Raw genomic sequence first — 23,910 nt, forward strand, 5'->3', positions numbered from 1 at the left:
GTCCCCCCTCTGCCCAGCTCCCTCTTCCCTGGGCTTCTGAAAGTCGGCCTGGAGACTTGCTCTGGCCTGGCAGCACTCACTAACAACACACACTCAGGCCAGAGGTGCTGAGGCCCATGGAGGGCTACTTCTAATAGAGATGTAGGAGAAACAGAGCCCCCTCAAGTCCAACTCTCCCCTAGGACGAACTTCAGCCTCCTGCCTTACCTGGCAACAATTCAAGTATTTGGTATAGAGGAGATAGCTTCTGAGAAAGATGAAAAAGGACCCCAATCTCTACAGCACTCCTGGTGTGTCCACCTTCCATTCCACTCTGGTTCTCACATGAGGAGTCCGGCCAGCCCCCTACCTTCCCCCCCCCCCCCCCCCCCCCCCCTTTTTTTCCTAAGTGCTCTTTCCCTCCTTTACCTGCCTTAACATCTCCAGGAGAAATCTAACATTCTGGAGACTCAAAATAAATTCAAGAAAGGGTTGGAAGCTTTACCAGGCTACACACAGGGGTGGAGGTGGGAAGGGGACAGCTGAGAGATGCTTTATATACGGGCAGCCACAAATCAGACGGCAGCTTCTGCCCTAGATAGTGCTGGCTCACACCGGTGGGCTGGTGCTGGTGGTAGTGGGGGGACTCTGCGCAGTTAGGTGTTCCCCTCTCCTCCATGAGGGAAGAGTTGGGGACTTAAACAGCAAGTTTATGGAACCTTCAAAGTTGAGGATAGCATAGGTACCTGAAATTTTCTCTTCTCTTCCCAGGAAAGGTTCACTTAAAAGCCACAGCAGGAGTTCCCTGTTTTGCTTTGAGGGTCCAGAAACCTACTTTTTAAATTTTTTTTTTCAGGGAACCCTCGAGGGAGCTTTCTCTAATAGAGTTTTGGCTCTCCAGTTGACCAGCTGTCCTGGTTTGGGCTTGATGATGGAGCTCTCACCGGCCATGGGAGGGAATGAGAGCTTGGTTCTGGGTTTGAATCAGGATTTGCTTACATAGTTAGGAGCCCAGCTGTTGCTTGACCGGAAGTAGCAGAAAGAGACCCTGCAAATGGAGATGGGAATGAAGACCGTGGTGCTCCTGCAATTGCGTATAGTTTCAGACTCATCTCACGCAGCTGACAGGCAGCCACCTGCTTCTCAGCAAAGAGATTAAACGAATTCTGACACCCCCCCCCCACACACACACTGGTTCATCCCTCAACCCACTTGCCCCCAGGATGTGACAATGGCCAAGTGTTATCTGTGCCTGGAGCTAGGAGTCCGACTGCCACCAGGGAGAATCGAGGCTAAGTGGAGGGTCAAGATCAAGTTCCATTTCACGCCCACGCGATCTAGTGGTGGTGGTGGTTAGAAAAGCCAGCGCTCAGACCCAGGAGTAGGCAGCCCTGCGGACTAGGGCGGATTTCACTCTGTTCCCCACAGGCGCCCCAGAAGCACCCGGTAGATCTAGTTTCTCCGGTGCTTTCCCGTGGGCTTTTTGGCTTGGAAGTTGAAGCCTCGAGGTAGTAAATCTGGACCCTCAAATTATCAAACTTCACTAATCCTAGACAAAATAACACATTAAACCGCCAGTTGAGCAAGTAGAGGTCCTGCCTGTGTTCGAAGTCTCTTAGTTCAGTGCCCTGAGTTGGGCAACCCTAAGGGAATGGCCTTGGTCTCTTGGTCTCCTCTGGTTCTCCCTACCTGCCAAGAGCTTGGGACAGTAAGGGAACATGGTATCTCTGATCGTGTTACTCCTCCTCCTAAATAGCTACCCATTTCTGCCTCATGCAGAGAGGTGTGTGTGTGTGTGTGTGTGTGTGTGAGAGAGAGAGAGAGAGAGAGAGAGAGAGAGAGAGAGAGAGAGAGAGAGAGAGAGAGAGAGCGCTAGCGCACCTAGACCAAGACCCCAGAAAGACAGATTGAAGGGTCTTTCTTCAGAGCTCCTGACTGGAAAACTGCAAAACTGTGCTCCAGTCTAATGCAGGGTGGAACCTTAAACAAAATTAAAGCAAGGCAAAATAAATTTGAAACCCAGACTACAAGCACGAGGGTCCCCAGCTGTAAGCGAGCCTTGGTTGGAGAGGGCTGGCCCGATGAGGGCCTCACAGAGGGGCGTTAAAAAAGAACTTCGTGGTCAGCTTTTCAGTGCCTTTTGGGGCTCCCTGCTCGTCTGCGAGGTTTGGACTAAGGAAAGGTGAAGGTGGCTGCTGGGCCGAGAGGACACTAGGTGAAGGGAAAGGGCAGCTACTTTTCTCTCCCTGCCAGAACCAGCTGAAGCAAACTTTAAGGTGTCGGGGCGCCGGAAAACTTTGGAAGTTTAGGTAGCGTGGCCAGTGACAGAGGCTTTGAACTAGCCAGTACTACGTAGGTGGAACAGGGAGCTGGGAAGGAGAGAGGGGGAGACTTTGGAATGCTCTAGACCGAGGCTTGGTGACAATGCGGCGCCTGAGCGGGTTTCTAAGGAAAAGGGTAGGACAAGGCCAGGGTTCCTGCCTTAGAAGGCAGTGGAAGGCGCTGCTAGGCAAGGGTTCAGAGAAGGAGCTGTCTCCCTGAGCATCTTAAGTCCACCCGGCTAAGGGACCGAGTCCCTTCTCCCCCGCCTCCCCAGCGAGGGAGGCTCGAGTCTAGGATCTTTGGGTCACTGCTAGTGCTTTCCCTGACTTTGCGCTTTGAGTCTTTGCGCACCGCACCGCGTGCACCCAAGGCCCCAGGGGAAAGATTCTGGCTAGCACTCCCTTGGGGGAGAGGGCCGCGCTGGCCTCAGATTGTGCAATCCTGCAGGAGCAGAAGTCGGGCGGTCAACTTCTCCCTTAGCTCCCGGAAGGAATCGCAAACTCGCCGGGGCACATTGCTTTCCCTCACCGCTAAACGCACCACCAGAACGCAATTCTTTTGCTGCAAGCGCAGCGCGCCCTTCCTTGCCCAAGGCTAGAGAATTTTGAGGAGAGATCTCCCCAAAGGAACCCATCTCTCTAAAGGGTTCCTTAGTAGTAACTCTTTGCGGGTGGAGGTTAAATAACCAAATCGCCGCCGGTGGGTTTGCAGCTGGAAGCCGGTTATTTAGGCTCGTTGAGCCTTAGTCCTAACGGATCAGCTTAGCAACGAGGAGGATAAATTGACGAATGAAGAGAAAAGATGATTATCTCATGTGATTCGCACATCAAGATTTTCGTTCCACGAACAAAAGTCTGTGTCTTGGGCCCAGCTTCACGCCTGCCCACGCACAGCCTTTGATATTTTAAGCCAGGGTGAAACTACCTGTTGGGGCACTCTGCAGCCTATACTCCGGTCCTCCTCTCCTTAAGCAGTCTGGAGACTTGGAACTTTTCAGGGGTAGTCCAGAGAAGGGACAAGGGGCCCGAACGAAGGGCGGCGAGCGGCGGTGGCGGCGGAGCCTGGCGATGACCGGGAAGCTGTACCCGCTCCTCCGCCACGTTCTGCAGAAACTAAAAGCAGCCCCAGCCGCTGCGCGCAGCCGAACGTCGGCACGATTCTCTAAGTTCGGGATCCCCCCCCCCCCCCAGCGTTGTTGTGGATTCTTGAGACTAGAGCACGTCCGAGTCTCAAAAACAAAGAGCTGGGGGTGCAGCTTGCTTGGCTCCGGCGCCCCGACAGTGCACTCCAACCCTTCATGTTTCTCCTTATGCCTGAAATTTATTCAACTTCTCCAAGTACAGAGCAGGCGACGGATGCCGTCCTGTGGCAACCCGAGGGCTGCCCCAAGCTCCTGAGCCACTTTGCTGGAAGGAAGTCACTGCTTCGAGGAGTAAACATACATTCTTAACCCAGCTACCAAAGAATGGTGGTGAACTAACCGGGACCTTCTGAGTCTGTGCAGACAATTTTTAGACGCTAGGGAACAGGGAGGCTCATAAGTCCCAGGAACCTGTGGGAAAGACCTTTGGGGCTGAAGTTTCGCTTGGAAAGTGCTGGGCGCAACCCGGCTCTGGCGCAAATTCCCCAGTCTTCAGGCAGCCGAATTGCTGCGGCTGCTGGAAGCTTGGGAGCTCAGGCTCTCCAAGGGGTGTCTCTGATGCGGGTTCCTGTTTTTTGGCAGCGAAACCCAATAGGGTTGGAGAGCAGTGATATTTGGAAGAGCCTCATCAGGGGGATCGTTGGAAGATTAGAGGAGACCAAACAACTTTCCGTGCAGCTGGGGGACTGAGCGGTCGCATTTAGTTTTCTAAAGCCACGCATCCACATCCCTAAAGGCCACCATTTATTTGGCTGCAAACGAAATGGGACCAGGTATTAGGAAACTGGGGGGGAAGGAAGAGGGTAAACCTCAAACTGTTGAGGACTCTCTTTTTAACAGCGAAGACCACGGGGCTACGTGGAACCGAGCGAAATTATCAGCGAGACTTTAAGAACACGGGAATGGAGGAAGAGATTGAGACGGGAAACTAAAAGATATCTCAGAGCCCTTTGAGCGCCGCAGTTAATCATCTTGGCAATTTTCACTTGATCTGCCTGTGTGTCTCATGAGTCCAGGCCTTCCTGACGTTTCCCTTCCCTATTTACTCCTCTCTGCGCCTGGTCACTAGCGGCTGCCCTGGACCTTTTCGGCAGCGTTTGGGGGGGAAAAAAAAAAAACACCTCTTACAAACTTGCCCAGTGCACACTTGTGGGTGGACTCTCCCCAAGCGGATCTCCGGGCTGCCGGGAGACCCTCTCCAGCAGAGAAGCCCAGAGTAGTAAGTTTTCGGTGCTCACCTCTGGAGCTCCTGCTTTATTTCAGTTCAGTGGGAGGGGGCGGCACAACCCCCAAGAACAATAAACAACGCTGCTTACTAGCGATACACACTACGTGCAGAGAAGAACCACGTAGAAAAGCAAGCACCGAGAGAGAGAGCCGTTTTAACATGTGGTCAGATTTTTAGGGATGCCTTTGAAAGTGACTTGCAAAGTACAACCATTGGCATTTCTCTAAAACTACAGAATTACGCGAACAGGCGTTGTCAAAATGTGCTAGTTGGGGCGGTGTGGTGTTTATTTATTGGCGTTTGCCTCTGGAGATCAGGAGCTGTTGCTACCTGCCCACTCTTTGGTGCAAATCACCTCCCCATCTTACGGTCTCATTAAAAAAGAAAGGTCTTCCAGGTGACAGTATACTGTGCTGCCGTTATTTCAGATGCCCCAGGAGTACTGACCGAGTGGAAGATGCAATTTTAACAGGCACTGCCCACATTTCATTTGAAAGACACGAACTCTCTCCCTCCTTTACACACACACACACACACACACACACACACACACAGAGAGAGAGAGAGAGAGAGAGAGAGAGAGAGAGAGAGAGAGAGAGAGAGAGAGAGAGAGAGAGAGAGAGAGAGTTTGGGTGCTGACTGCACTGCGACTGACTGGGGACTAAGGATTCCTGCTGGGTGCTGGTGAAACTGATTTTTGCTCTGCCCATGGCCTTGGGAAAGGGCATCCCATCTGCTCTGAATGCCACCCCCTCCATGTTAAAATCTGCCTACAAATATTGGCACTGAGCTGCTGAGACAGGCGGTGCTACTTTAAATAGGAAGGAGACCCGGCAGGCGAAAAGAAAGTCACAACCTTCCTGAGGGCCAGACTACCTGCCTCCAGTCCCCCAGAGCTCAACCTCAGACAAAGGAGACACCAGAAATTCTCCTCTTCTGAGCAGAGTGGGCCCTGTATCAGCTGGATGCAGAGATTTCTATTTGAGTTTAGAAAATGAGTACGTATGGATGGTTCTCGAAGACTAGTTACTAAAGGGAAGCAAGGTGGGAGTCTGACCCTTAACCTCCAGTTCCCCAGCCATTCTCTCTGCTCCTGTTCAGATAGACAGAACCACTGGAAGAGATTTGAGAGACGTTTGGCTCAACTCTTGTAGGCAGTTATGTTCCTTTTTTTTTCCAAAGCAAGCAGAGGTGGGGGGGGGGAGTGAGGGGGTTGGGGGGAGGTAATCTGATTAGGGAAAGTCTGGGCTCAGTCCTAAGCCCTGAGACAGATCGCATCCTGGGAATTAAGGTGCTGGCTGTCACTTGTCCCTGAATATCCCAACCTTCAGTTGTGGCCCCTCACAGAGAGCATTCCTCTCCTCTGGAGTTGACTGTGGTGACAACTGCACCCCTGAAACAGCTGAAGCCCTTTCCCACCTTCCCTCAATGTTCACCCTTCATTTGTTTCCTGTCCATCTTCCCTTGCCTAGGAGCTGGCTCAGCAGTCTCTTACTGACCCTCTTAGCCTACAAAGCAGTTTCTCCTAGGAAGCTTCCTGTCAGGTAAGCCCAAGCATGAGAGACCTCCTCCTGCAGAGTGTGACTAAATTGTAGATAGCATCTCAGGAAGTTCGGGGAGGCGATGAACAGATGGCCTTGACTTCCCAGCAGCTTTCCAAATCAGCTGGCCTCTGTCTTGGCATTTTGACGAAACTGAGGCACAGAGAAAGGATTTGACCCAAGGGTGTGGACGAAGCTGAGAGCAGCCTCAGATGTCTTGGGTTTGGAGTCCATTTGTTCAGTGTGAAGGAGGCGCAACCGCTGACAACCAGCTACTGTTCCGTGAGTACCAACTGTGTGCCAGAGCATGTGCCATCCAGACTCATTTCATAAATCATCTTCCCAGTAGCTCTGACGAGCCTTATTAGCCCCAACAAAATATAAAAGATATGATAGCAAGACAGGCATAAAGCAAAATTTCTCAAATAATATAAAAGAACATAAACTGAAAGTAAAAGCCTCCAACTCTACTCTGTCTCCCAAAACACCATTTATGGCTTTCATTTCATTGGCTGACTGTGTACCTGACAGATGTTATTGTCATTTTATGAATGGGGAAGTGTAGGCTCACAAGCTAACACAACATGGCTACCTGTCTCCAGGCCCACTCCTTCCAGTGCTCTGTGTTAACTAGTAAAGCATGGGAGAAAGATGTAAGTGATGCCCTTGATAACAAAAAAAAAGTTATGGGATGAGAATTGATACCAGCTTTTCTTCTTTCATTTTTTTTCCCCTGTCCTATTCAGGAGCCAAAAAAGTGGTACATGTTTTCAGAAACTGAGGCCATATTAATAATTACTTGTAATGGTTGTATTCTTTTCTAGGCCTTGGTGTAATTGTATAAACTAGTTTCCTCCAAGCCTCATAACCGAGACCCCAAGGCTGCCTCCATCCTGTGATGGGACAGCTGGAGCATGCGCATTAAGCACTGAATTTCCCTGATTGCCCCTTAGAGTTGTTGGGAGCCGCCAATGAGAGACAGGAAAAGGACCATGTAAATTTAACTTCTCTCTCTATAAATGTAAATGCTGCTTTTCAAAGATGTCTCTAGGACCCTCTGTGCACTTAGAACAATGGAGAACTGGGATTTTTTTTTTCTTGAGATGGAGGTGAGGTGTCTCCCTCTCGTAACTGGCTATGTAAACTAGATTGTCCTCAGATTCACGGAGATCTGCCTGCTTCTGCCTCCTGAGTGCTGGGATTAAAGGCTGTGCCACCATACCCAGTAAATCTGGGGACTTTGGAGAAAGCTCGGCTTTTGGTTGTTGATGGTCATTAAAGGAAAGGAGATGCTCATTTATCTGTGGGAATGGGAGCACTGGGGTTTTCATATGGGAAGATTTCAGCATGTGTGAAGCAGATTTCCTTCTGATGAAGACAAGTTGGTTAGGGCACAGAGAGATGCAGGCACACTGTACAGAATGGGTGGCTAAGAGTAGCAGAGATGCAGTCTAAAAGATGCTTAAGCCTGTCCCTTTGACTGTTAGGGGCGCATACTTGTAAGATGGCAGCAGCTTTTCAGAAACCATTAATTCATTTCTCTCTCTCTCTCTCTCTCTCTCTCTCTCTCTCTCTCTCTCTCTCTCTCTGCCTCTCTGTCTCTGTCTGTGTGTGTGTGTGTGTATGCACATGCACACATACACACACACATGCACGCACAAAGGAGATTACATTTTTCATCTGATGCTCATTTTGTCTTGATCTTTTTTAATAAAATCTTTGTTTTGTAACTTTCTGTAGTTCAGTAACCTAATGAAAAGAAATGATAGGTCACTGGTAAGACATCCTAGGCTTAGCACAGAAGCAGCCATGAGAAAGGATGCTAGCCCTTCCTGCTAAATCTTGCAGCACGCACACAAGACTGTAGTTGGGAGAATATAAAAGGCTGTAGGAAGGAAGGAGAAGAGATTAAGAAGCCTGGGGAGTCATCTGGTTTCAAGAAGAAACTGTGGAAATAAGGGGAAAAATCAAGTTTCTTGAAGTCCCAGCCAGGCTTCAGAGCCTGTCTTCAACAAACGTCAGGACAAAGGATGTTGCGCCCCCTGGCGTTAGACTCACCGGATTCCAGAGATTTGTGTGGAGATCAGCAGCCAAGAGCTCCCTAAACCCACCACAGAAATGGTTCTTCTGGTTGCTAAGCGAATCAGAGTATACATTTCAGACTAGCAGGACCAAGTATGCTTAAAAGCAGGCCCTTTAGGTGGGGAGTACTCCAGCCTGAAAACAACAACTTGTATCTACGTGTGGATGGTGTTCTGGTTTGAGGGGAGCCATCTGAAATGCCAGAATCTTGTGTTCCTTGTCTTAAAAGTGAATAGTTTACAGTAAGATATTTTAAGGGCTCCCTGAAGCTCCAGTACTAATGGAGTACTGGATACATGGTACACTGAATCATCTCTCCTTCGAGCTTTACAAATGGGATTCTTTAATTTAATGTCTGTGCAGGTGCCTTTCAGCATCCAAAATTTCCTGATTCTGAGCAAAGAGTTTTAAAAGGGCAAAATGTATCTCTTCTCAGCACAGAAGCCCCTCACCCCCCAGTCTCTTGTAAAAACCCAGCCAGAAAGCTGGAGAGTGAGCACAACTCAGTTGCTGCTATTTCTTTTAAAAATAAAGTACTAAGTGATCTGCTGGAAATTCTGTTCAGTGTAGCTTGCGTGTGGTAGTGTGAAGATATGCTTTAATTGTTCCAGGCACTAGACCAAAATCTTGCCCAGAATTAGCAGAGTTTTCAGCTATAATCAGGCTAACAATTTTCTGCAAATAGGTATGAAGACCAGACTGAGTTTCCATTGAAAGGTACAGCCATCCCTCCTCTAGTCAGATGATCAGCCATGAGGAAGAGCCATAGGGTGCCTGGGAGTTCTCCACTCCTCAGACCTGTATGTCTTGTCTTGTCTCTGACATGAGCAGTCGGTTATGCTTCTTGACGGCTCCTTCCTTTCACACTGCCTTTCAAATGTTATCTCTGTGTAGTGGGCACACTTTATTATTATTACTAATTATTAGGGATCTCACGACGGCCCCTGTGAGGATCACTGAAGTAGCAACCATAGGTCTGTAGCTGTGAGTAAAGTATGCAGCTGTGGTCTCACATAAGATATGTCACCTGTCTAGAAGAGGTGAGCCAGGGGGAAGGGCAGCACCCAGATGAGGTGGCCTGTGGTAACTGATCCCTGCCTCAGGAAGGGGGAGACCTTGCATGAGAAGGGTTTACCAGATGGCTAATCCAGTGATGTGAAGCACTGTGTCCTTCTTTAAAAGAAACAAGTATGTTATGGAATGCACGCTTCCAAAACTCATGTTCTACTCTACTACCTAGTACGTCAGAATGTGCTTGTGTATGGAGATAGGTTCATTTTTAAATGTATGTATGTATGTATGTATGTATTGTATGCACTTATGAAGGTCAGACGGCAAGTTTCAGGGATTGGCTTTTCACTTTTTTGGGGTTCCAGGGATCACATTTTGATAATCAGTCTTGGCAACAAGCTCCTTTACCAGCTGAGGCATCTCTTATACCCTAGGAGACAGGTTCTTTAGAGACATAATTATGTCTCAGTGAGGTAAGCCTTAATCTAAAGTGGCTGATGCGGTCCAGATATAATGTTGACGGAAAGGCCATATAAAGATACAAGGACAAGGACACAGAGACCAGATATGAGCCAAGGAAAGATCCTCAGAAGAAATCAACCCTGCTGATGACCTTGGTCTCAAATTTGACATTCAAACTGTGAGTTATACATTTTCTTTGTTTAGGCCACTGGATTTTGTGGCATTTGATTATGGTAGTACCATCAACCTAATACAAGCTATTATTTGGCACCAGGCAGTTATGTGCAGCCATTTGGAGATGCAGATCTTGTGTCAACAGATTTTCCAGTGTGAGAGTCTTTTATTTTTAACTTTTGGCAGGAGGACTGTCTTTATGGGTATGCAACAGGAGCAGCCACACTAGATACATTACTTAGAAATGGCCGTGTTTGTCTTGATATTCTGAGTTCTCCATCTGCAAATTCTTAATTTCCAACAAGGGTCCTGCTTTTTCATATTTGACCAGGCCTCAAGACATCACAAGACTAGTTTAGATGACAAATAATATAAATTGTAAGTAATGTGTGTATTCAGGTTATGGGAACCCAAATAAAACGTGGACAGGGGCTAGAGGGACAATGGGACTTTACATTGCTTTTTTTTTTGTTGTTGATAACTGGATTAAGATTTTCCATCCATGATAATCACTAAGAAAGAATTTATAGAACCCAACCATTTGCCAGGGGTGAAGGAAAGGCACAGATAGGATCCTGTGAGTTGACCTAACAAGACCCTAACCATTTTCTTTAGTTAAGCCCTAAGAATCTCATAATACAAGTATCTTTCTAAAATTGTTTTTTAATCTTTGTGTAGAGTATGCAAATGCATGCTTTTGTGCACACATGTACATGTGCACAGGCCAGAGGGCAGGCATCTCTCTTAATTTCTCTTCATCTTATTTTCGGAGACAGCATCTACACTGAACTCTGTGGACCCTCCTGTCTCTACCCTTACCCTCAGCACTGAGATTACTTAAATATTAGCACAGGAGACTTTCTTATGGGTACTGGGGATATGAATGAGGTCCTCACAGTTGCATGGCAGGTACTTTATCAATTGAAGTAGTCCTGCAGACCTTCAGTGAGATTTCAGGTATGAAGAGAGGAGTGTTATGGTTTAAAAGGGATATGTTTTTGTGTCAAACCAACGAAGGGTTAAGTTAAGTTTGCCTTAACTGTCAACTTGGCATAAGCTATAATCACGTGGGAAGACAGGCTCAATAAGGGGTTAAGGACACTGAGTTGGTGCAAGTCTGTAGAGGACTGTCTTAATTAAGCTTATTGATGTGGGGAGACCCAGCCCACTGTGGATCCAACCATTGCCTCAGAAGATGTTCTGAACTGTATGAGTGGAGAAATCCAGCTGAGCAGAAGCAAACCATTATGCATTATGCAAGCAAGCATGCATTCATTCTCTCTGCTCTTGACTGCGGATGCAATGTGACCGGCTGTCCCGGGTCCTGTCTTAATTTTCTCTCAATGATTGACTATGACCTTTAACTGTAGGCTGAATCAACCCCTTTCCCCATACGTGTATGTTGCTTTTTGTCATGGTGTTTTATCACAGGATCAGAAATAAAACCTCTATGCTGAGCTGTTCCTAGGTTCCTTGCTAGGTTCTCAGTTGGGATGAGTTTGCAGAGTTGCGCTGGAGAATGAAGTAACCCTGGGGCCACCTGTGCGTGGAACTGTCCAATCTTAGGCACATACTGTAGATAAAAAAGAAAGATATCTTTCCATTTCCTGCAGCATGTCATAGCAAGGGTTATAATTTGGAAGAAAAGGTTTGGACCCCATTGAAAGAACTGCTGTCATCAGTGAGTCCAGTCTTGGGGCTGCTACGGAGGCCTTGCTTTTCTGGATATGCATTGATTTATAAAGCTGACAATAATACAGTGGAATGTTTGGTCTGGAGGTCTGCTTTGCTAGTTCTATTTCTGCCCAGCACTAACTGGAGAGTGTAAATTTTAAAAGGAGTTGTTTCTTATGCATGTTTCATGCATCCAGGGAATAAGTGAAAGGCTGTTTGAGACACTGCGTTTCTTGGAAGAAGGTTGCTATAAATTAATATAGAGCCCTCTTTTTCATTGCAGGCCCTCAGGACACACAGGATGATGCTTCCAAGTCACTCCCGGAACAGAACGAGGCTCTCACTGGCCTGCGTCTGAGAAGCTACTTCCCCCCCTCCCCCCGCCTCTTCCCTGTAAATTCCCCAAACTCTCTGATTCATTTTCACTCTTCTCTACAGTTTGTGTGTAAAGAGACCTAGAAGGAAGATTGCGATGGGCTAAGAGTTGTGAGGCTGTGGCAGGCAAGTCCTGTACTTGGTACAGGAAGGGAAATTTCATCAGGCCTGCTCCTGAGTCAGGGATTGCAAGATATTCAGCTCCCCCATACCCCAGGAGACAGCCTCTCCTCCCCTCTTACTAAGAAATAGTAGAGTTTGGAGAAACGGATGATCCCACATTTCAGAGGCTTGAAATTGTATAGTTGGCATTTCTGAGTTAAGTTCTAAAATATAGTACCCTTAATCATAGATAAAATAAGACGTCGTTACAACTTTTCATTTAAAAAACATTGTGCCAAGAGAAAAGGAAAATCATGCTGATATCCAAGTATTCATAGAACCAGCAGGGCTGGGGCTATACCTCAGTCATGCAGGGCTTGCATAGCAATGCGCATGATCCAAGGTTCAGGCCCCACGCCTGTAAAAGAAAAGTGGGAGGGAAGGAGATGTCCACAGCAGCATTTGCAATATGAGCAGAAAGGGGAAGGGTAGGTGTAAAGTGGTTTGTCTGTACAGTCGGATGCTTGTCAGCAGGGGAGAGGTGTGAAATGATGGATGCGATGGAGGGAGCTGTGAACATCTTCCTAAGTAAGAGAAGCCAATCACAAGGGAAAGCATATACTCCTCATCCTGGAGCAGACAGGCATGTCTACATAGAGAGAAGGGACGGCAGTTGCCTGCCACTTGGAGAGAAGGACTGGGTTTGGGGAGACAGCAGAGTGGTGTAGCATTTCTTTGGGTGGTGATAAAAAAAGAAGTTCTTGAATTAACTGAAGTAATGGTTATCCCACTTGATAACTGCATTTTAAAACCACTGAGTTTTACTTTTAAAATGGGTGAATTGCTTACAGTACATTGATTATATCTCAATAAAGCCATGGATATTTTTAAAGAAATACCTTAAGAACTGGACTGTCTTTCTTTTATTTTTTTTTAAAGATTTATTTATTTATTTATTTATTTATTTATTATTAACAATACAGTGCTCTGCCTTCATGTACACCTGCAGGCCAAAAGAGGGCATCAGGTCACATTATAGATGGTTGTGAGCCACTATGTGGTTGCTGGGAATTGAACTCAGGACCTCTGGAAGAGCAGACAGTGCTCTTAACCTCTGAGCCATCTCTCCAGCCCTGTCTTTCTTGCTTTTAGCCTTATTGCCTTCTGATAAATACTTCCAAAGTTAAAAGCAGATTCTAAAGCAGAAATGAGGATGTAAAAAAAAAAAAAAAAAAAAAAAAAAAAAAAAGCAGTGGGTTTCTTGCAGAGGTTCTGACCTGAGCATCACTGACTACCCACAATGCACATACCTACTTCTCCTCGGAACTTAATAAAAAGATGGTTATTTCTACAAATTCATTAAAATATATTTAAATGGTGGCTGGGGAGATGGCACATTGTGGCACGTACCACTTTTGCAGCGGGCCTATCACAGTTAGGGTTTTTATTGTTATGATGAAACATCATGACCAAAAGCAAGTTGAGGAGGAAAAGGTTTGTTTGGCTTACAATTCCACATCATAGTCCATCAATAAAGGAAGTCAGGACAGAGTCTCAAGCATGGTTGGAGCCTGGAGGCAGGAGCTGATGCAGAGGCCATGGAGCAGTACTGTTTACTGGCTTGCTCCTCCAGGCTTGCTCAGTTGCTTTCTTATAGAACCCAGGACCATCAGCCCAGGGATGGTACTACTTACAATGGACCAGGCCTTCCTCCATCAATCACTAAATAAGGAAATCCCCTACAGCCTAGTCTTATGGAGGCATTTCCCCAATTGAAGCTCCCTCCTTCTGTCAAGTTGAAATAAAACTTGCCAGCACAATTGACCATTTGTCAACTTGACACACAAACACATGGCTGTTGAGACATAACCTGTTCTTTCTTGTTCTTCTCCCAGATTACACATTAATATCAACATTACAATATAAGCATTCCAATGTTTTAAAGCTCCACCGCTTTTTAAAAATTCAATCTTTTTTAAAATAGCTAGTTTCTTTAAAAATCCAAAGTCTTTTAAAATTCAAAGTCTCTCAACTGTGGGCTCCTATGAAATTAAAGTAAGTTAAAGAGTTTCTCACTTCAAGAGGGAAGAACAGCCACAATCTGAGCAAAACCAAAGCAAACTCCAACAGTATAAATAACTTAGTGGCCAATGTCTGCGATTCATTCCCCATCTTCTGGGCTCCTCCAAAGGCCTGGTATCACTTCTCTGGCTCTACCCTCTACAGCATACACCTCTTGTCTTCTAGGCACCCACTGGCTGCTTCCCTGTGCCACTGCTGTCCTTAGCAGTCATTCCATGGTACTGGCAATCTTCTGATCCACCTGGGCTGCACTTTCTCCTTGGGCTCTCCTCATGGCGCCAAACCAATTGTGGGGTTTCAACCGCTACTGATGCTTCACCGTCTCCAATGGCCTCTCACAATGCCAAGTCTCAGCCGTTTTTCATGACCCCTTTCCTTCATGCCTTCAAACCCAGTACCACCTGGGTGACTCTTACACTACCATGTTCAGCTGCCAGCCTAAGTTACAAATGCGGCCACGTCTGGAACACAGCCTCCCTGTGTGGACACTGAGGAAACACTTCCCCGAAGACTTCATTTACCTCACCGATGCTGGTCTTTTTTTAATCACCTCAATCAAACTTAATTTCTTAGTTCCAGTCGACCAGTTGTCCCAGGAAAGGAAAGGTTTTGGTCTTTTGTTAGTCACCTCAGCTAATCAGAACTACAGCCACTTAACTCAAAAAGTGCCATAGGGTCTTTGTTCCCTCCTGAAATCTCACAAGCCAGGACTCCATTTTCCGCACTGCTCTCAACATTCTTATCAGCTTCGACATAACAGGTCACTGAGTTCTCAACACTCAATGGCTTTTCTATCCCAAAGTTCTAAAGCCTTCCATGATCCTCCCTAACACAAGGCCATCATGTCTGTCACAGAAACACCCTGCTATCCTGGTATCAACCTGTCTTAGTTAGGGTTTCTATTGCTAACAGGAAAACCATGACCAAAAGCAAGTTGGGGAAGAAAGGGCTTATTTGCCTTATATTTTCACATCCTAGTCCATCAGGGAAGAAAGTCAGAACAGGGTCTCATCAAGCAGGGCTGGAACCTGGAAGCAGGAGGTGATGCAGAGGCCATGTAGGAGTGCTGTTTACTGGCTTGCCTAGCCTGTTTTCTTATAGAACCCAGGACCACCAGCCCAGGGATGGCACCACCCACAATGCAATCACTAATTAAGAAAATGCCCTACAGCCTGATCTAATGGGAGCATTTTCTCAGTTGAGATTTTCTCCTTTCCCCACTCTAGCTTGTGTCAACTTGACATAAACTAACCAGAACAGGGTCTAAGTTCAGTTCCCAGCACCCATATTGGATGGCTCGCCATCACCTGTAACTCCAGCTCCAGAGGATCCATGCCCTCTTCAGGCTTTCACAGGCACCTGGACTTATATGTGCTCAATACCCATACACAGACATACACATATGCATATAATTAAATATAAACAAATCTTTAAATATGTAAGACATCCATATATTTAAGTGATTCTGAAATTGATTTGTTGGGCTGCTTCTGTGCCCCTTTTTAAGTATTAACACTCCAACTTTCCCTGGAGGAAGTGACAAGCCCATTTTCAGTCCATATTCTGTGGTTATCGCTGACCAGCTGCCCATCCTAGACTCAGTGACTCAGGCTTCGTCACTTGGCACATCCCATCAAATGGGATGCTGACTGATGCCGTCTCACATTGACCCATGTGAGCCAATGAGTAAACAGTTGAGAACTCTTGAGTCATTTGCTATGCTCAATTGCCATAACAATTTAAAGCATATAAACGTAAAATAAATGTTAAAAGTCTTAAAGGGAGCAATACTCATTTAAGAACCCTGTATCACACCTGGAACCCTGAGGTTAGTGGCATCTATCCGCCCTAGAAGAGCAAAAAGTATATCCTGGTGTGCCGTTGGCATTTCCGTTCCCCCCTCAGCAGGCTGAGGCTCCTCATGGTAGCAGAACTCACAGAATGAGGCCAGAGCTATTGAGCAGAACTCCCCTTTCTTGAGAAGAGCATTGTTAACCGTTTGCCAACTGTAGTGCATGACCCTTAAAGATACGTCTACATCCCATTTCCCAGAACTTATGGCTATAGCTTCACTTGAAAATAGGTCTTTGTAGCTATAATTACATTAATAATGCTGATGAGATAACCTGCATTATACAACAAGGAGAAAACAAAGTGACACATGTAGAGGAAGTGAGGGGGCAGTGTAACCACAGAGACTGAAGGTAGAAATGAGGTTGCCCAGACCAATAAATTCCCAGAGCCTCCAAAAGCTGGCAGAGATAGAAACAGAATCTTTCCTCTAGCATCCAGAGGCCGCGTGACTCCACAGACTCTGTGATTTAGGGACTCACGCTATCTAGAACTATGACAGAAAACATTTCTGTTGTTTCAAGTTGCTCAGAGTTGGTAATAAATGTAGAGTATACAAGAATGCCCCTGCAGTCTTGTCCTGTGTTTGTGGATGACGATGTGGTGCAGAGCAGTGCCGTGGGAAGCCATCTTCCCCTGGGAGGCAAGCTCTTCTTCTGCACAGGGTTGTCGGGTGCTTCTCGGCAAATAAGGTTTACAGAAAAGACAAGAATACAATTTACTTTCAATTAGCCAAAAACAAAACAAAACAAAGCAAAAACACAAAAGCAAAAACAAAAACAAACAAACAGACAAAAACACCAAAATAAATAAATAAATAAATAAATAAATAAATAAATAAATAACTACTTTTAACTATTATTCATTCTCAGTAACCCTAGTTGAGGGTAACTCTGCAAGTCTGCTTTTTCCCTAAAGCTAAAAAGAATCTTACCACCAAAATTGAAATATAAGGAACTGGAAAAAAACTCAGTGATTTGTTTCCTGATGGTAACTTTACAGCAAAGATATAAGTGTCTCTTTACACTAAACTGTTTTCTTCATGTGGAAATGCCGATAGCAGTCTGGGAATGGATGTAATTAAGCACTATGTGGCTCCTTACTCCAAAGTGCCCTTTTTCTTTTGTTTGAAGTCAAGCAATGTAACATTTACCCAGGAACTGGAGTTGAGGACCAGAGTTAGACCCTAGAGACATTTCAAAGCTGCCTGGACAAAGGCGTGGAATGACTGCACTGGGGAACCATCCTGCCTTGGACCCAAATCGAGATTGATGACCTAATATATCTTTCCCAGCACTGACGGCCATAGTTTTATGAGCATCAAGAACTGGGTGTCTGCCATTGTCAACAAACAGCTTCTCCACGCGCAGAGACTGAGCACCCCAAAGGCATGCCACGGTCTCTCTGGGCCTAGCATGTGGCCTGTAGCATTTGCCACATGTGGAATAAATCTCTGCTTTGAGGGACGGTCCTTCAAGGAAAGGAGGTACGGTGATTGCCCTTCCATCTTATGTCAGTTGGTCGCAGACCTCTGAGCCACCGCAGTGAGGTTCCCCTGAGGCCCTACGGTGAAGATAATGAAGTTTAGATTAGTGGCTCTTCCTTCTCAGGGTCCCTCCCAAAGCCTGAGACCTGATTGTGTGTTTGGGATTTTGAATCCTCTTTACTGGCCTCTCTTAATTGCATAAGCTCTAAAACCCTCTAAATGGGGACCTGTTCAATAAAGTACACCTCAGTTTTCCTTGATGAAAGTACAAAGACCTAACACAAGGTTGGAGAGATGCTTCAGTGGTTACGAGTGTTTGCTGCTCTTCCAGAGAACTTGAGTTCAGGTCTTAGTGCCCGTGTAGAAAGGCTCAGGGTTGCTTGTACCTGCAGCTCTAGGGGGTCCAACTTCCTCTTCTGGTCTCTCTGACACCCACACACATGTGTTATATACACACAGGAACATGCCTACACATAAACATGATTAAACATAATTATCTCTATCTTTCATGGGTATGCCTTCGCCACTGGCTTGCCACCATCTGCCTAAGACTCCTTCTTGTCTCTAGTCGTCAGTGGTACTTTCTTAACTACAGCATCAAGCCACAGACTAGGCAGAGTTCAGTTTATCCACGTCAGCCCCTCCCTAAGAGAGGATTTCCTTCTGGGGTAACAGTTGCTACAAATGGCTCATAAACTGAACAGTGGAAAAACTTTTGGGCATGGTCTTCCTTTCAGCTCTGTGGTCTCACTGTCCCAGGGTCAGCTTAGTTTGCTTGCCAGTAAAGACAGTAGGTTCCGACTAGGCTTCCAGAGTTTGCAAGGAGGACTTTCAGAGGGCCACACTGTAGGAATGTTGGTGGGTGTTATTCTAATTACAGAAGAAATGCTGTACATCTATGTGTACATATATACATGCACACACAAGAGTAACTCAAAACGAAGAGTACACAGCATAGCATATTAAAATCTATAATCCTACATAGCTAAGAAAAGCAGTTTTTTTTCCCAAGAGACACATTTTGGGACACACATGAGACAAAACAAGAATTCCACTCTCAATGGTGTTTCTTGGAAATTTTCTCATGTCAGTCTGTAGAAAAGACTTTTTTAACTGTTTAATGGTTTCACTGTACTATATTGTAGAGCCAAACCATACTTTCCTTAACCATTTGCCTGTTAGGGCACACCAGATCTTTCTAGGCTCCCTGTAACACATATTCTTGCAAACAATCCATTCCATTTGAACACTGTGAACAGCTGTCAGCATATTTCTCCATGTTGAATTCCCAGTAGGTGAATCATTATCAGGTCAAGAGCATTTCATTTTAATAGCTGTCATCAGATTACCCACCAATAATTTTATATATGTTAGTGAGAATGTTGGTTTTTTTTTTTTTTTTTTTTTTTTTTTTTTTTTTGCGACACTAAAGTCTTGTAAACTGGGCGTGGCGGGGGCTCTGGTGTGGATCAGAAGTAAAGAAGTTTGACCTGTGGGGTCTTTTGTCAGGAGCTAATAAAGACATCAAGTGTGATGAACTCTGCAAGTGGACAGACAACTGCTTAAATTAAGAGGTAAAAAAATATCATCGTCTCTTACTTGTCTCCAGATGGAGTTATTAGAGACAGCTTATCAGAAAGTAAATAGGAAACCGTATCAGATAGAAAGTTTAGTAACTGAATGGTTATGGAAATACAAACTGATCCTAAGTTTTTGTCCTGTGGTTTTTACAGAAGTGACACACTTGACCTCATAGCGTCAGCATGCTTACATGTGAACAATTCTTCAATTTCATCCTTAGGTCTATCTAATCAAGTAGTTTTAGGAATCTATTCTTTATGGGCACATGAAAATAGATGTGAACGACATCTAGTGACTGTTCCTGAATTGACAGCGTTTGCCAGCTTGTGATCTAAGGTTGTTTTAATGGCTACAGTGTTCACGCCTCTGGCAGCAGGGCTGTGCAGATAGCAGCAGAGGATGGAGAGGCCCTCTATTCCAAAGACTGGGATGCTGCTCTGCAGAGCCCTGGGAGAGAGGAAGGGAAGGAGGGAGGGAAGGAAGGAGGGAGGGAGGGAGGGAGGGAGGGAGGGAGGGAGGGAGGGAGGGAAGTAAGCCAGCAGGGGTTAAGGGTTTCTGGTCTTGCAGCCCTAATTCCACAGAAGCAGTATCACATTAACCTGCCTGATTATAGAGCCGATTTATCTGCTGTTTTATCTGGAGAAGGCTGTCTTTTCATTTTCCGCAGTTATAAAGTAGATGGGAAACAATACCCATTACTTGCAAACTGCTTAGCCTAACCTTGCACATGCCAAGGGCTCAGTAAACGTTTGGTATTTTATTAGGAAATCTTGCTTTGAAAATGGATTCTGCTACTTAAAAAAAAAAAAAAGTTTTGAAACCACCAATTTGTTTCTTGTCATCTCTAAAATGAGGCAATTAATTCTGAATTACATTTGCTTATTTCCTGCTTCTCCGTGCAAAGGCTGTTCTCATTCTCCAAGCCTGTCTTAATTTTGTGGACAGTGCTAGAGGCTCTGAGAGTCGACTCTGCTCCCACACACCCCGACAGCCTCTCCCACTGAGGGTGGCCGGAAGTCGGCTTCTCCAGCTTCATTGCCGTTGCTTTGTGTGATGGTACAAATGTTTCCTCAGCCCTGTGAGGCAAGATTCACCCTGAGACTTGAACAAGAATCCAGGTAGGCCTTAGAAATCTTAGGCAGAGGCCATCATTCTACGAACACCTGAAAGGACATCAGAAATAAACATTTCTACTTTTTGAGACTGGCTGGATTTTCTAGTCTTGGCCAAGCATCTTTAAAAGGGAGACTCCAGCGTACAGGCGCATGCTATTATCAGTCCTTTGCTTAGGAAAGCTTGTCTTTGTCCAGGGGAAGTTTTCAAGTCTTACTAATGAATCACAGACTCAAGGCAGGAGGGAGAGAGTGTCTAGAGTTTTCCATTCTGAGTGGTCTAATATGCGACCAAAAGCTCCAGAGTGGAGTAAAAACCTCCCAGACTGTAGCCTTCCTACCCAGGAACTCCTTCCGTGCCCGTCACTGCTGCTGCCTGAGAGCCAGACATAGGCTTAGGGAGGGGCTTCCCTGCTTTAGGGACACTCAGGGTCTGTGGTCGACTTAGGAACAAGTAGACATAAAAACTGTAGAATTAAGGGATGAAAACATCATTTAATGAAACCCCGCCCTCCAGACGCTCTTGATCAAAGTCTGTGCTTGCACTAAGACAATCGATCTACAGTTGCATACATAAAATGTTGGCAACACTCTGTCCTCGGTGCTTTCAACAGAGGCTTTAGCCTCTGAGTCTGGGCATCGTCCCAGACTCAGATCCAGTTGCATTACGCATACCAGAAGACACACCACCGCAGCTGAGGCCCGTGCAACCACTTTCTTTTAACCTCGCGTCTGTGAGAAATTACTTTCCAAAAACATAAGTGAAACCCGATGTCTTCTCTGGGTGGTTATTTTTGCGCCTATGAAGTCAATAAAACTCTGCAGATTTATTAGACAGCCCTGCTGCGGAAGACAAGACCACGTCCTATTCCCTAGCGGAAATGTGGGCCTTTCCTTTCTCTTTCTTACCACACATTTTTAATTTTATTCATCTCTTTTATTTTTCCCCTAGAAAACTTGTCAGAACTTTCAAAGATAAGTGACTTAGCCTGGACGGCGTTTCCAGCCCTCTCGTCCAAGAGTGAGACAGCAAACGCGTTGTCGGATTCTTGGATCTCTTTTCTGTGCCTCCCATTTCTAAGGGAGTTTTCTTTCCTCTGGAATTAGGAAAAGAACGTTGCTGTCGCTTCTGTCACTTTAAACAGCAAAACACAGCACCGACCAATAAGCTATCCACCTGTGAGACTTCACTAGCCATGAGCCAGTGGCCACGACAACGCTCTTTAGGGCAACAGTTTCTACTGAGCCTGTGTCCTTTGTCATTGCATTTTGAGGGAGGGATTCAAGGTGTAGAGTCAAGATCAGTTTCTTAGGGGAGACACAAAATGCTAACGGGTGAACTTCATTTGTGGTGTGGCCAGCTCCATTAACAAACAGTCTAGTGGGGACACAGATTTGAAGAGGAAAGGCCATTAAAAGCTTCTCAGATGTTCTGATTTATGTGTTTAAAGACGAGTGGGCACTCACTGACTAAACTGGGAAGGGCACACACAGTAAAAAGAGGGGGCCATGTATGCTGGCAAAGGACCAAGGCAGTGAAATTGCCTGGCACAATTAGGGGGTCTCAGAAGCTGTGAACAGCGAGTGGATACCAAAAGATTGTGAACAACCTGGGTTCACACATGAGGGTGGGGATTGTTTTAGACAATGGGCGACTGACTACCCAACAGGTTTAATGTTGGAGTGGCTTTGGCATCATAGTCCACTGGGGTGAGGGGCAAGCAGCTAAGTGCTGAAGGACTGAGGGTAGGCTAGCAAGGATGAAGGGAAGAGGGAAGACTTTAGGGTATGGCTAGGGAGCAGTCATGGGCGAGCATATTCCTGTCCCAGAATGCCTTGAAGGGTTACATTTTGAATGAAAATTGCCTTCCTAATCTTCTTAATTCTAAATCGGTGAGTCAATAATTTTTTTTCTCTGTATTCTTCCCAAACTGACTTGAATTGGTTAAATCTTGGGCCACCAGCTCTGGCTGTGCATCAGGGAACGGCAGAATCACCTCTGTATCAACAACTGAAACAGCTCCTTTTCCCTAGTCTAGTCATGGTTGCTCGCATGTAGAGAACTTTGCCTCAGAACTACTCTGACTACCCAGAATTTTAGCCACCCTTTATTGCATCATTGGGTCTCTAATTAACGGCATCATGTTTGGGTGATGACTTCTCTTCCACTTGGCCTACCTTGAGGCTGTGAAAGAAAAGGGGCATTGTTTGTATTGTTCATCTGAATTTGGCAGAGCAGAGGAATTAAGGTATGTCCTCGGATGACCCACGTGCTCACTCCCTATGAACTTAGGCAAGGCGCCTACACTGTTTCCTCAACTGTGTAAAGGGACAGCATTAACAGCTATCACAGAGATTTGGAAAGGAGAATGAATAAGAATAAAGCAAACTGATAAGAATTAAGTAAAGCCAAATCACAAGGAACTTTACACAACAAGTAAGCTGTAACATCCTCTCAATCCTCCCCAAGTCATGTGCTGCATTTCAGTTGCGAGCCTAGCCTTCAACGGCTGAGCCATCTCTCCAGCCCCATGCGCTGCCTTTGACTTGAGCAGCTTCCAATGACAACATGATCACTGCCTCCTTCATGGCCTGCATAGTCTTTGCAGCAAAACCAACTCTCATACCCTGTTCCCTTCATGCAGCCCTTTCCATCCTACTCTCATCCGACTTAAGGACAATTGAGTGTGTTCATCACATACTTCCAACAGTTCTTATTGAAATTGCTTATATGTAAATGGTCTATAGAGTGTTAAGGTCAAGAGTATTCATTAGTGGAACTCCAATCCCAACACACATAGATAGTAAACTTGTCTCTACTTAAGAGACAAGAGCCTGTTCATTTAAAAAAAAATCAAATCAAATGAACAACATCAGTGGTAAGAAGAAACCAGGTCATTATAGAAAGGCAAGATGTTTGGGCATGCTGGACCATAGTAGTGTGAGTTAAACACATCTCACTTGGCTTTAGGTATAGCCCTGCTTAACAACGAAGGTAAGGGGTAACTATGACACAGACATATTAGTCTTAAGACCAAATAAAGTAAGAAATCCATGAAGAGCCAGATCACTCCTGACAGTGATATTTCTTTAGACTTGGAGAAACTATTGCAATGCAGTGAGTCACCTTCACCACTGGGCACTTTATTTTGTTTTTGTTTTTGTTTTTCAAGACAGGGTCTTTCTATGTAATAGCCTTGGCTGTCCTGGACTCGCTTTGTAGACCAGGCTGGCCTCGAACTCACAGAGATCCGCCTGCCTCTGCATCCCGAGTGCTAGGATTAAAGGCGTGCGCCACCACGCCCAGTTTACGCTGGGCACTTTAAAGGCCTTTATTTCTGGAATTCTATTCCTTTCTTTGTTCAGGAAGTAATTTCCAACCCTCAGAGGACCACCCTTTGCTTACAGTTGTGCAAAAATCCAAATATCTTTTGGACTTTCATGTCAGCTTTGGAAGTGATTTTTCACTTTTCTGTCGTAGGAGAAAAAAATATTGCGAATAATTGTGACTACAGTTTAACTGTTATTACTGGGGAGATAGCTCAGCCTTACAGGCCTGCTGCAGGAGCATGAGAACCTGCATCTAGATCCCCCAGAAGTCATAAAAAGTGGGCGGGGTCACAAGTAACTGTAGACCCAGAGTTTGGGGGAAGGGCACAAAGGCAGGCAGAATCCCTGCAACTCACTGGCTAGCAGCCATGTCAGGT

The 23,910-nt window shown here is 45.7% G+C and overlaps 1 long non-coding RNA gene across 1 annotated transcript in view; it reads left to right on the plus strand.

The window, feature by feature from the left end:
* LOC127204614 (uncharacterized) overlaps positions 1 to 11,989 on the plus strand; it is a 36,282-nt gene extending 24,293 nt beyond the window's left edge. The window contains exons 2-3 of the long non-coding RNA XR_007832492.1: positions 6,143 to 6,214; positions 11,898 to 11,989. This is a non-coding gene — a long non-coding RNA (uncharacterized LOC127204614). The remainder of the gene's footprint in view (positions 1 to 6,142; positions 6,215 to 11,897) is intronic.
* The last annotated feature ends 11,921 nt before the right edge of the window (positions 11,990 to 23,910 follow it).

This window comes from Acomys russatus, chromosome 2 (assembly GCF_903995435.1).
Source record: "Acomys russatus chromosome 2, mAcoRus1.1, whole genome shotgun sequence".
NCBI lineage: Eukaryota > Metazoa > Chordata > Mammalia > Rodentia > Muridae > Acomys > Acomys russatus.